This window comes from Miscanthus floridulus, chromosome 13 (assembly GCF_019320115.1).
Source record: "Miscanthus floridulus cultivar M001 chromosome 13, ASM1932011v1, whole genome shotgun sequence".
In the NCBI taxonomy this organism is placed as follows: domain Eukaryota; kingdom Viridiplantae; phylum Streptophyta; class Magnoliopsida; order Poales; family Poaceae; genus Miscanthus; species Miscanthus floridulus.
Window position 1 is genome coordinate 18631212 of NC_089592.1, and position 9144 is coordinate 18640355.

The following is a 9144-nucleotide window of genomic DNA, read 5'->3' on the forward strand; positions in this document are numbered from 1 at the left end:
ACAGTCCCCTCGTCAGTGGAACAAGAGGTTTGATTCATTTATGTTAGCACACAGTTTTAAAAGATCTAAGTATGATAGCTGTGTTTACATCAAGCATGTTAATGGATCACCTATATATTTGCTGTTATATGTTGATGATATGCTGATTGCTGCCAAGAGTAAGATTGAAATCACTAAGTTAAAGAAGCTATTGAGTAGTGGTTTTGATATGAAAGATCTTGGTAGTGCTAAGAAAATTCTTGGTATGGAAATTAGTAGAGACAGAAAATCTGGTTTGCTATTTCTTAGTCAACAAAATTATATCAAGAAAGTTCTTCAGCGTTTCAACATGCAAAATGCTAAGGTTGTTAGTACCCCTATTGCACCTCACTTTAAGTTGTCAGCTGCTCAGTGTCCTAGTACAGATGCAGAGATTGAATACATGTCAAGGGTTCCTTATTCTAGTGCTGTGGGGTCTTTGATGTATGCCATGGTTTGCTCTCGTTCAGATTTGTCATATGCTATGAGTCTTGTTAGTAGATATATGTCTAATCCTGGCAAAGAACATTGGAGGGCAGTTCAGTGGATTTTCAGGTACCTCAGAGGCACAGCAGATTCCTGTTTAAAGTTTGGAAGAACTGATAAGGGTCTTATTGGCTATGTGGATTCTGATTATGCTGCTGATCTGGACAGGCGAAGATCACTTACAGGTTATGTGTTTACTGTTGGCAGTTGTGCTGTGAGTTGGAGGGCTACTTTACAGTCAGTTGTTGCTTTGTCTACTACTGAAGCAGAATATATGGCTATTTGTGAAGCGTGCAAAGAATTAATTTGGCTGAAAGGTTTGTACGCTGAGCTTTGTGGAGTTGAATCTTGCATAAGTTTGCACTGTGACAGTCAAAGTGCAATTTACCTCACTAAAGATCAGATGTTCCATGAGAGAACTAAGCACATAGATATCAAGTATCATTTTGTGCGTGATGTGATTGAAGAAGGTAAGCTGAAGGTATGCAAGATTAGTACTCATGATAATCCTGCTGATATGATGACAAAGCCTGTTCCTGTTGCTAAGTTTGAGCTATGCTCAAGCTTAGTTGGTTTAATTGGATAGTCCAAGAGACTATTGTTGGCACCAGTGGTTTTCTATCTTTGTTATGTTCAGGATGAAGGGTTGATTTATGATACAAGATGAATTTGTCTCAAGGTGGAGTTTGTTGGAGTTGTTCCAAATTCACTCCAGAATATAGGCCGGGCTTCTGACGGAGCGAAGCGGAGGCCCGTCGCCGGAGGCTTGGGCCGGAGCGTAGCGGAGTCTGAAGCCGACCCATCAGGTCTCGCCCCTGTGCTCGGGGGGTGCGGGGGGCGGAGCCCCCCGTGGTACGGTACGGTATATACACCCTTGCTAGGGTTTCGTGGAGACTTAATTCTCTTGTAAGCCGCCATAGGCGTGTAACCCAAAACTCTTGAGATAGTGAGATTGTTGCTGGCTGGTGCCCGTGGTTTTTCCCCTTCACATCGGAGGGGTTTTCCACGTTAAATCGTGTGTCTCCTCTGTGGCTTGATTCTTTACTTCATATTCCTATACGTCGTTCGTAACAGTAGCCTCCGCTGATTGCCGCAGCCTTGAAGGCCAGAAGTGCGGCCTTGTCGTCGTCGGGCGCTCCTGCTGCAGCACCGCCGGCCTGCAAGGGAAACTCAGGTGACAGTGACACGAAGAAGGTTACCACCACCAACATCAGCAGCAGCCAACTCCGGGAACACATGTACATTGCCATTTTAGTGTGCTTTAGTGAGTGTGTAGTGGGTGATCGCTGAGGGCAGTCGTTTGTTGGTGGTTTATAGCTAGCTTATTAACAGTGGAGACCAGGAATATGTGATTCTCGTCTTGCTCTACTTTCTCCGTAGATGACATTGTTTTTGGAGCGGTACTGTGCCTCGACTACTGCTTTGAGTGTTTCGTGGTCTTACAGCCCCGTTGCTGATGATTGGTAACCTGTCCAGTTTTTCTTGGTAAATGACAGTATATAATATAATACATGGACCAGCGGTGTTCTTTTGATCTCTGTTGCCTCCCATATATATTGGTCTACACTTGGAAGTGGGTTAGGCTAACTAACGTGCCTATATTTTGCCACGACGGAACGAGTGGGCGACCTTGACCTTGACGGTGACCCGGACAGGTAGCCCATCTGAGCTCGTAGCATCTGTGTCGATCAATTGAGTTCCACATTCTGAATGCCACAGGCCATGGTGCGACTTGACCACATAAATTGGGTCTCGAATACAACTAAGATGTTTTTTTTTATAACTAAGACAGTGGCAGATCCAGATTTTACTCCAGACTAGGGTCTCTAAGAAACTAAAAATGTTGTTCTATAGACATGATAAGATGAAAATACATACCTAGTGTCTAGTGAGGTGGTCCGTTCGCATCTTCCATGTCCTCATCAAGCTCTGGATGTGAAGATGAAATATAATTGCAAAGTCTTGGTCCTCTTCATTGTGAAGAACCTGTAGATGAGTGCATCCATGAATCCATCATCCAATTGAATAGAAATTAATTAGAACAAGAAAAATGAAATCTGAACGCATACATACCAGCTCAAAACTGAAGAGGGGCCGGAGGGAGGGAGCAGAGTAGCAGGCCGGGCGAGCACCAAAGAGGGGCGACCGGGCGGGCGCTGTCGGCCGCCGGGCGCCGGCTGCCCCTGGCCGCGTGGCCTTCTCCGTCCGCAGCAGGGGGCAAGGGCGGACATGGGCCCTGGCCGCTGGGCGCTGGCGGCTGGCCGCTTGGGGACTCGGCAGTGAGCAGTGACGGCCGGCGCAGGCCGCTCGGCGTCCGCGACGGCGGTGGGCGGTGGCCGCCTGACGGCCTGAGGCCTCGGCGGTGGCGGTGTGGCCTGGCTGGCTAGCCGCCTGGGCGAGTGGGCGACGAACCGCGCGGAGCCCCTGCCCCTGCTCGGTCTCGGTCGCTCACGAGTTAGAGGAATGGGCTTCATTTGTGGCCTTATTGGTCTATAAAAACTATATGGGCTATAGAGTGTTAGTGGCCCAATAACTAGGGCCTGGATCGCAGACCCACCTCTGAATTAAGATGTTGTTTTCCCCTTAAAAAAAACTAAGATGTTATTTGGTTCAACAAAGGCAACGTAAACGCCAAGTAAATGGTTCTAAGGTAGCCACGGAAACATTGATTACTTATTTTGTTTGGTCTAGGTTTGGTAATCGGAAGGCTGGTTGTCTTCACATTGTGTATTTAGAGGACACGAGCGCGAGACGTAATCGGCACACTGAACGCCTATACCTGTTTCCGTGCCTTCCGATTTTATCATGCGCGCTGATTCTAAAATTTAGCTTATGCTAATACTTATGTTGTTATATCGTGAAAGAAAAATATTAATCCATAACTAAAAAGTAGTTATGAATAAGCTCAAGCGAACAGGGCGAATAAGCTCAAGCGATCGGTTGACAGTGTGATTGGATCATGTCACCTGTTCGCTTAAACTTATCAGCCGTGTTATAGTATTTTTCTCTCACAACAAATCAACGAACAGTATTTTTTAACCTGGCTTTTCAGCGAAGCGAACAACGTAATATATTTTAGTACGAGGTAATGTGGAACTGAATTCAGAACGTGCAACCAAAATTATGAATGGCACAAGCCATGGTGCCCACGATCACAGTTCCGTATATAGGTATTGTTCGATTTATAGTTTGTAGCTGAAGAGCTACAATATATTCATAAAATAATGTATTTAGGCCGTGTTTGGAATTATCGCTTTTAGGTCAAAACAAAAAAGTTCACATTACCTTACTCAACTTTCGCGAAAATCCGTTATTTCTCCCTGAACTCCAAAATCGGGCAAAGCACCTCCCTCAACTTTTAAAACCGTTCATCTTACCTCCCTAGCCCTGTTATAAGCAGTTTTCAAGATGATTTTATCTTTTTTTTTCTTTTTTATTTATTTCGGCTAAATTTTTAAAAAATCATATTAAATCATAGAAAAATCATAAAATAGAAAATCTATTTTTTGGACTCCACATGAGTAGATCTACATAGTGAACATATAATATGGTATGCTTTAGTACAAAATTTTTGCTGTGGCTTTAGATCTATGTTTTCTATAATTAATTAGAATAATTCATAGCTGTAGTTTCTATGGTCCAATTTTGATGAAATGTTTATGATGAGCTAATTATTATGATTGAACTGTAGTAAAAAATTCATATACATTGGATCATGTATTGTTTAGTTATAAATTTATTTGTATTTAATAAGCATAAACCTAAATAAAATCTATAACTAAGATAATCCAACGCCGATTCCTCGGAGGGGCGGGCGCATCAACAGCGGCTACGAACAGCAGCACCGACGACACGCGCGGCCACATCAACGCGGATCCACGGCGAGAGCTGATCCGTGGCGATGGTGAACAGATCCACTGCAAGTACATCGGTCCCTCGTTTTTCATGTACCTTGTCTCTTGATATCCCCCATCTCTCCTTGTGTTTTGCGCGATTGATAACTGCTGGACTCAGACTCGTGCAATTACCCTTGTGAATGAGCAAGATCCAGTGAACTAATTGGAAAGAAAAGATAGATTGCTACCCTAGCTGACCTTCCCTAGTATCTAAGGAATACAATTTGGTTCAAAGTTTTTTAGACGCAAATTGGATTCAAATAAGTGGCAGTAGATGCTGATCATCCATACATCCTCGGTTCCTTGGTTTTTTCGAGATGGTTATTGAGCACGCAGCGAACAAATAATTGCATATACAGTGTTTACTCTGTACAGGCAGGCGTTATTACTTATTAGGACGGATATCTTCATAAACTTGTTTTCAGTTCAGACACCTCCTTTGTTTAAGGAACCGTGTTGGCAGCAGTATTGTCAACTTTGTATATGCATACATGGGCCTCCTCTAGCTGCAAACCTGATAACGCTTCCGGCAACCTAAGCGAGTAGTATATGCAAGTTTTCGTAACAGAACTGTCCAATTTATAAGAGCATAAGTACAATAGCAAATACTGAGACAGTCGCACTTTCTTACTTAGCTCGTATAAACCTAGTAGTCCGTCGAGTATCACGAAAGATCTTAAATTTTAGCCACATAGAAACCAAGATCGTACATGATTCAACATCCATATATCATATGTTACATAAAGTTCACAAGTAATTCAACATACATCGGAGTGCAAATATAGTTATTACAACACCAAGTTCAAATTTAGTAACGGAAGCAACATAGTTTTGAAACCTTCACACACACGGTTCAGATACATGCCAGTTTCATTATCGTTTCCAACAAAAGCACATAGAGAAGCTACTAGAAAAGGCCTTGCCCGTCGGCCTCATTCCTCGTCCACGGCGGGAGAGAAAGAGCTCTAACAGTAGTCATGATATACCACGCCATCTGCAAAACAGGTGGGAATAAACCCTGAGTACTGGAATTGTACTCAACTAGACTTATATGTCAAAAACAAAAAATAAAGTAACACCAAGGAGTATACAAGGCTTTATAAGTGGGTTTAGCTTGACCTCATTTTGCATAAAAAGTCACTAGTTGAGCTACACATTTTATAATTCGAACATTAAGTTAATTATAGCTATTTAACTCTAGATTAGCAACTAACCTGTACCAAACATGTTATATATAATTATATAGCATTACATTAGTAACCATAGTCATTTATTATATCATCATCATGACCATTTCATTTTCGTTAACTTACTATGACAGAAGGAAGCGCATGAGGAAGTAACCATAGCTGTGGCTGGATGGAGCGCACGAGGAAGAAAAGCGATGCGGAGAATGGGTAGGCTGCAACCTGGAGGCCCAATCGGATATAGGCCCCGTTCGCTGGTCTAAAACTTAGCTGAAAACACTGTTCTGGCTGAATTGTTGTGAGAGAAAAATACTGTTCTAGCTGAAAAAAGAAGCCGAACAAGCCGAATATAGGGTAAGTCGAACAGGGCCATAAAAGGAAACAGAGACCAGGAAGGTCGTCTCAGCGACTCAGCCCAATGGGAGGGAACCACGCGCGAACGACGCTACAGTACGGGAACCAGAGACACGGTAAAAGATTAGTGGACACGCGGTAACAAATCAACGACAGAAAACGAAATCGGACGGCCTAAACTAAGAGGCATCTGCCACATATGTTAGTTATGTTGCCCTTCTTCATAATCATATTTCAAGCCCTTCCACTGTTTGTTGAAATGCCTTCATGTTTTATCCTTCATACTTTTAGAATCAGTCTACTGCTAATTGTTGGCATTCCAAGTTTCCAATCCAAGCATTCTGTTTTCAACGCACTGCCGGCCCTAAGGGGGGCAGGAGGTGCGATGGCCGGGGGCCCAGACGGGATGGGGGCCCAGGCGGGATTAATGCAGCAGCCTGGCAGCCAGCACAGCCCATCAGCGGATTCAGCGCCGCACAGCCCATCAACGGATTCAGCACAGCCCATCAGCGGATTCAGCGCCGCACAGCCTGTCGCCCGTCGCAATGCGCTGGCCCGTCGGCCTCTCAGTGCGCTGGACCGCTGTCCGCTGGTGCTTCTTTTCAGAGCCCGTCGCCGTCGGCCTTTTGTCTCAGGAGCCAAGCCGCCGCCAACGCAGCGCACTGCGCCAACGCCCGAACGCTGCAGCCCCGGCACAGCGTGACAGCAAATCACGGAATCAGCATCGCTGCTTCGTACTTCCGCAGCCCCGCACAGACTTCCGCGAACGGCGACTCGGTGAGACGCAGCGTCGACGGCCGATCGAGCGATCAGCCGATCACCACGTGACAAGGCAGCCGAGGGTCCAAGGCAGGGCTCGACGAGGACGACGAGTCGACGACATCTGAAGATTTATCTTGGTTATTGCCTTCTACCCTTTTTGTAATTTGTGAATCTAGGTTCTGAATCAGTTCATGTCTAAATTGTCTAGGCCCTAGGGTTTTTTTTCCTTGTTCAAATTTTGTCTAGTATTTTGTACTCATATAGTCATGTTTTTCTTATAATTTAGGTCAGGTGTAAGAATCTTAGAATGTTACCTAAGAAACATTTATCAGGGGCTGCGAAAAGAAAACGGAAAAGACAAGAAGAACAGTTTGTTCAGTCACAACAATGTGCTTTAGATAAGTTTTTTTCAGCTTCAAGTAGTGTTGTGCGTGATGACGACCCTATAGATGCACCTGATAATCAAGAAGAAGAGCAACAAGTTAATGATAATTTAAGTGAACAAGTTGATGCTATAGATAATGAAAATTTACAGCCTTTCTCTCAACCTGAAAATTCAATTGATGATGTGCAACCTTCTATTCATGATGTCTTTGATCCCAGAACTTGGGAGAATCTTGATAATAAGGGTAGAGATATTTTGATTGAAAAAGGACCAGTAAGAGAATTGAATCTTAAGTTCCCTATAGATGCTCACAATAGACATTTTTCATATGCTTACTACTCCAGAAAGTTAAGCAATAGTAAGGTGGTTGATAGAAAATGGTTGGTTTACTCTAAATATGTGGACAAAGTTTTTTGTTTTTGTTGCAAATTATTCAAATCAGATCAGAACAAAAGTTTGGTAGCACACGATGGATTGAGGGACTGGAAACATCTTAGTTTAAGACTCAAGGAACATGAGAATAGTGTTGAGCATATAAAAACATGAATACTTGGAATGAACTTAGGCTGAGGTTGAGCAAAAATAAAACAATTGATGATGATTTGCAACGAGAAATTGCAAAGGAGAGAGAGCGTTGGAGACAAGTTTTAGTAAGAATCATTTCTGCTGTCAAGTTTCTTGCTAAACATAATTTGGCTTTCCGATGGCAAAATGAGAAACTATATCAAGCTAACAATGGTAACTTTCTGGGCACAATTGAAATGATGGGTGAATTTGATCCTGTGATGCAAGACCATATTAGGTGGATTCAAAATAGTGAGATTCATCATCATTACCTTGGGCATAAAATTCAGAATGAGATGATTTCTCTTCTTACAGATTGTGTAAAACAAACTATATTAAAGATCATTAAGGATTCCAAGTATTTTTCTGTAATTTTAGATTGTACTCCAGATGTGAACCATGAAGAACAAATGACTCTAATTATTAGGTGTGTGAATATATCGGGGAATGTTCCAAGGGTAGAGGAGTTCTTCCTAGAGTTTTTGAAGATTGATGACACATCATGATTGGGTCTTTTTAATGAATTAAAGAGTGCATTGGACTCTCTTAGTTTGAATATTGATGATGTGAGGGGTCAAGGGTATGATAATGGTTCAAATATGAAGGGGAAACACCAAGGTGTTCAGACGCGCTTGCTTGAAATTAATCCAAGAGCACTATATATGTCGTGTGCATGTCATAGTCTGAATCTTACTCTTTGTGATATGGGAAAATCTTGCAGGTAAACTATTATTTCTTTTATATGTTATACATTGTTTTCATATAATATGCCATTATTTGGGATCTTACTATTTGTGATATTTAAAATCTTGCAGGCACGCTATTTCTTTTTTTGGCATTATCCAACGTATATACACCATGTTTGCAAAATCTACCAAAAGGTGGAAGATTTTGGTTGACAATGTCCCAGGATTGACAGTTAAGTCATGGTCTAATACTCGCTGGGAAAGCCGAATAAAAAGTGTTCAAGCTAGCAGATTCCAAACTCCTCAAATAAGATCAGCTTTAATAGCGCTAGAGAAGGCTTCAACTGATGACCCAATGGTAGTTAGTGAATGTTAATTTTTGGTAAGTGCATTTGAGAATTTTGAATTTATAGTTGGTTTGGTTATCTGGCATGATATTTTATTCTCTATAAATAAGGTTAGCAAGAAGTTGCAATCTAAAATTGTGAGTATAGATGCTACTCTCAAACACATTGAAGGTGTCATATAATATTTTAAGAAGTATAGAGATAAATGTTTCACTTCTAGTATGAATACAGCAAAAAAAGCATTGCAGCTGAATTGGATATAGAGCCAATATTTCCTACAAAACGTCAACGAAAGAGAAAGAAATATTTTGATGAACAAAATGACCATGACGAGGAAATACAACAGTCTGATGTGGACTCCTTTAGAAGAGAGTACTTCCTAGTTATGATTGATTCTGCAATTGCTTCATTGACTAGTAGATTTGAGCATATGACAGCATTTGATAATGTTTTTGGGTT

General features: G+C 42.1%; 1 pseudogene; it reads left to right on the forward strand.

The window, feature by feature from the left end:
- The first annotated feature begins 7010 nt into the window (after positions 1-7010).
- Positions 7011-8158, forward strand: LOC136499548 (uncharacterized; annotated as a pseudogene).
- Positions 8159-9144: the final 986 nt, after the last annotated feature.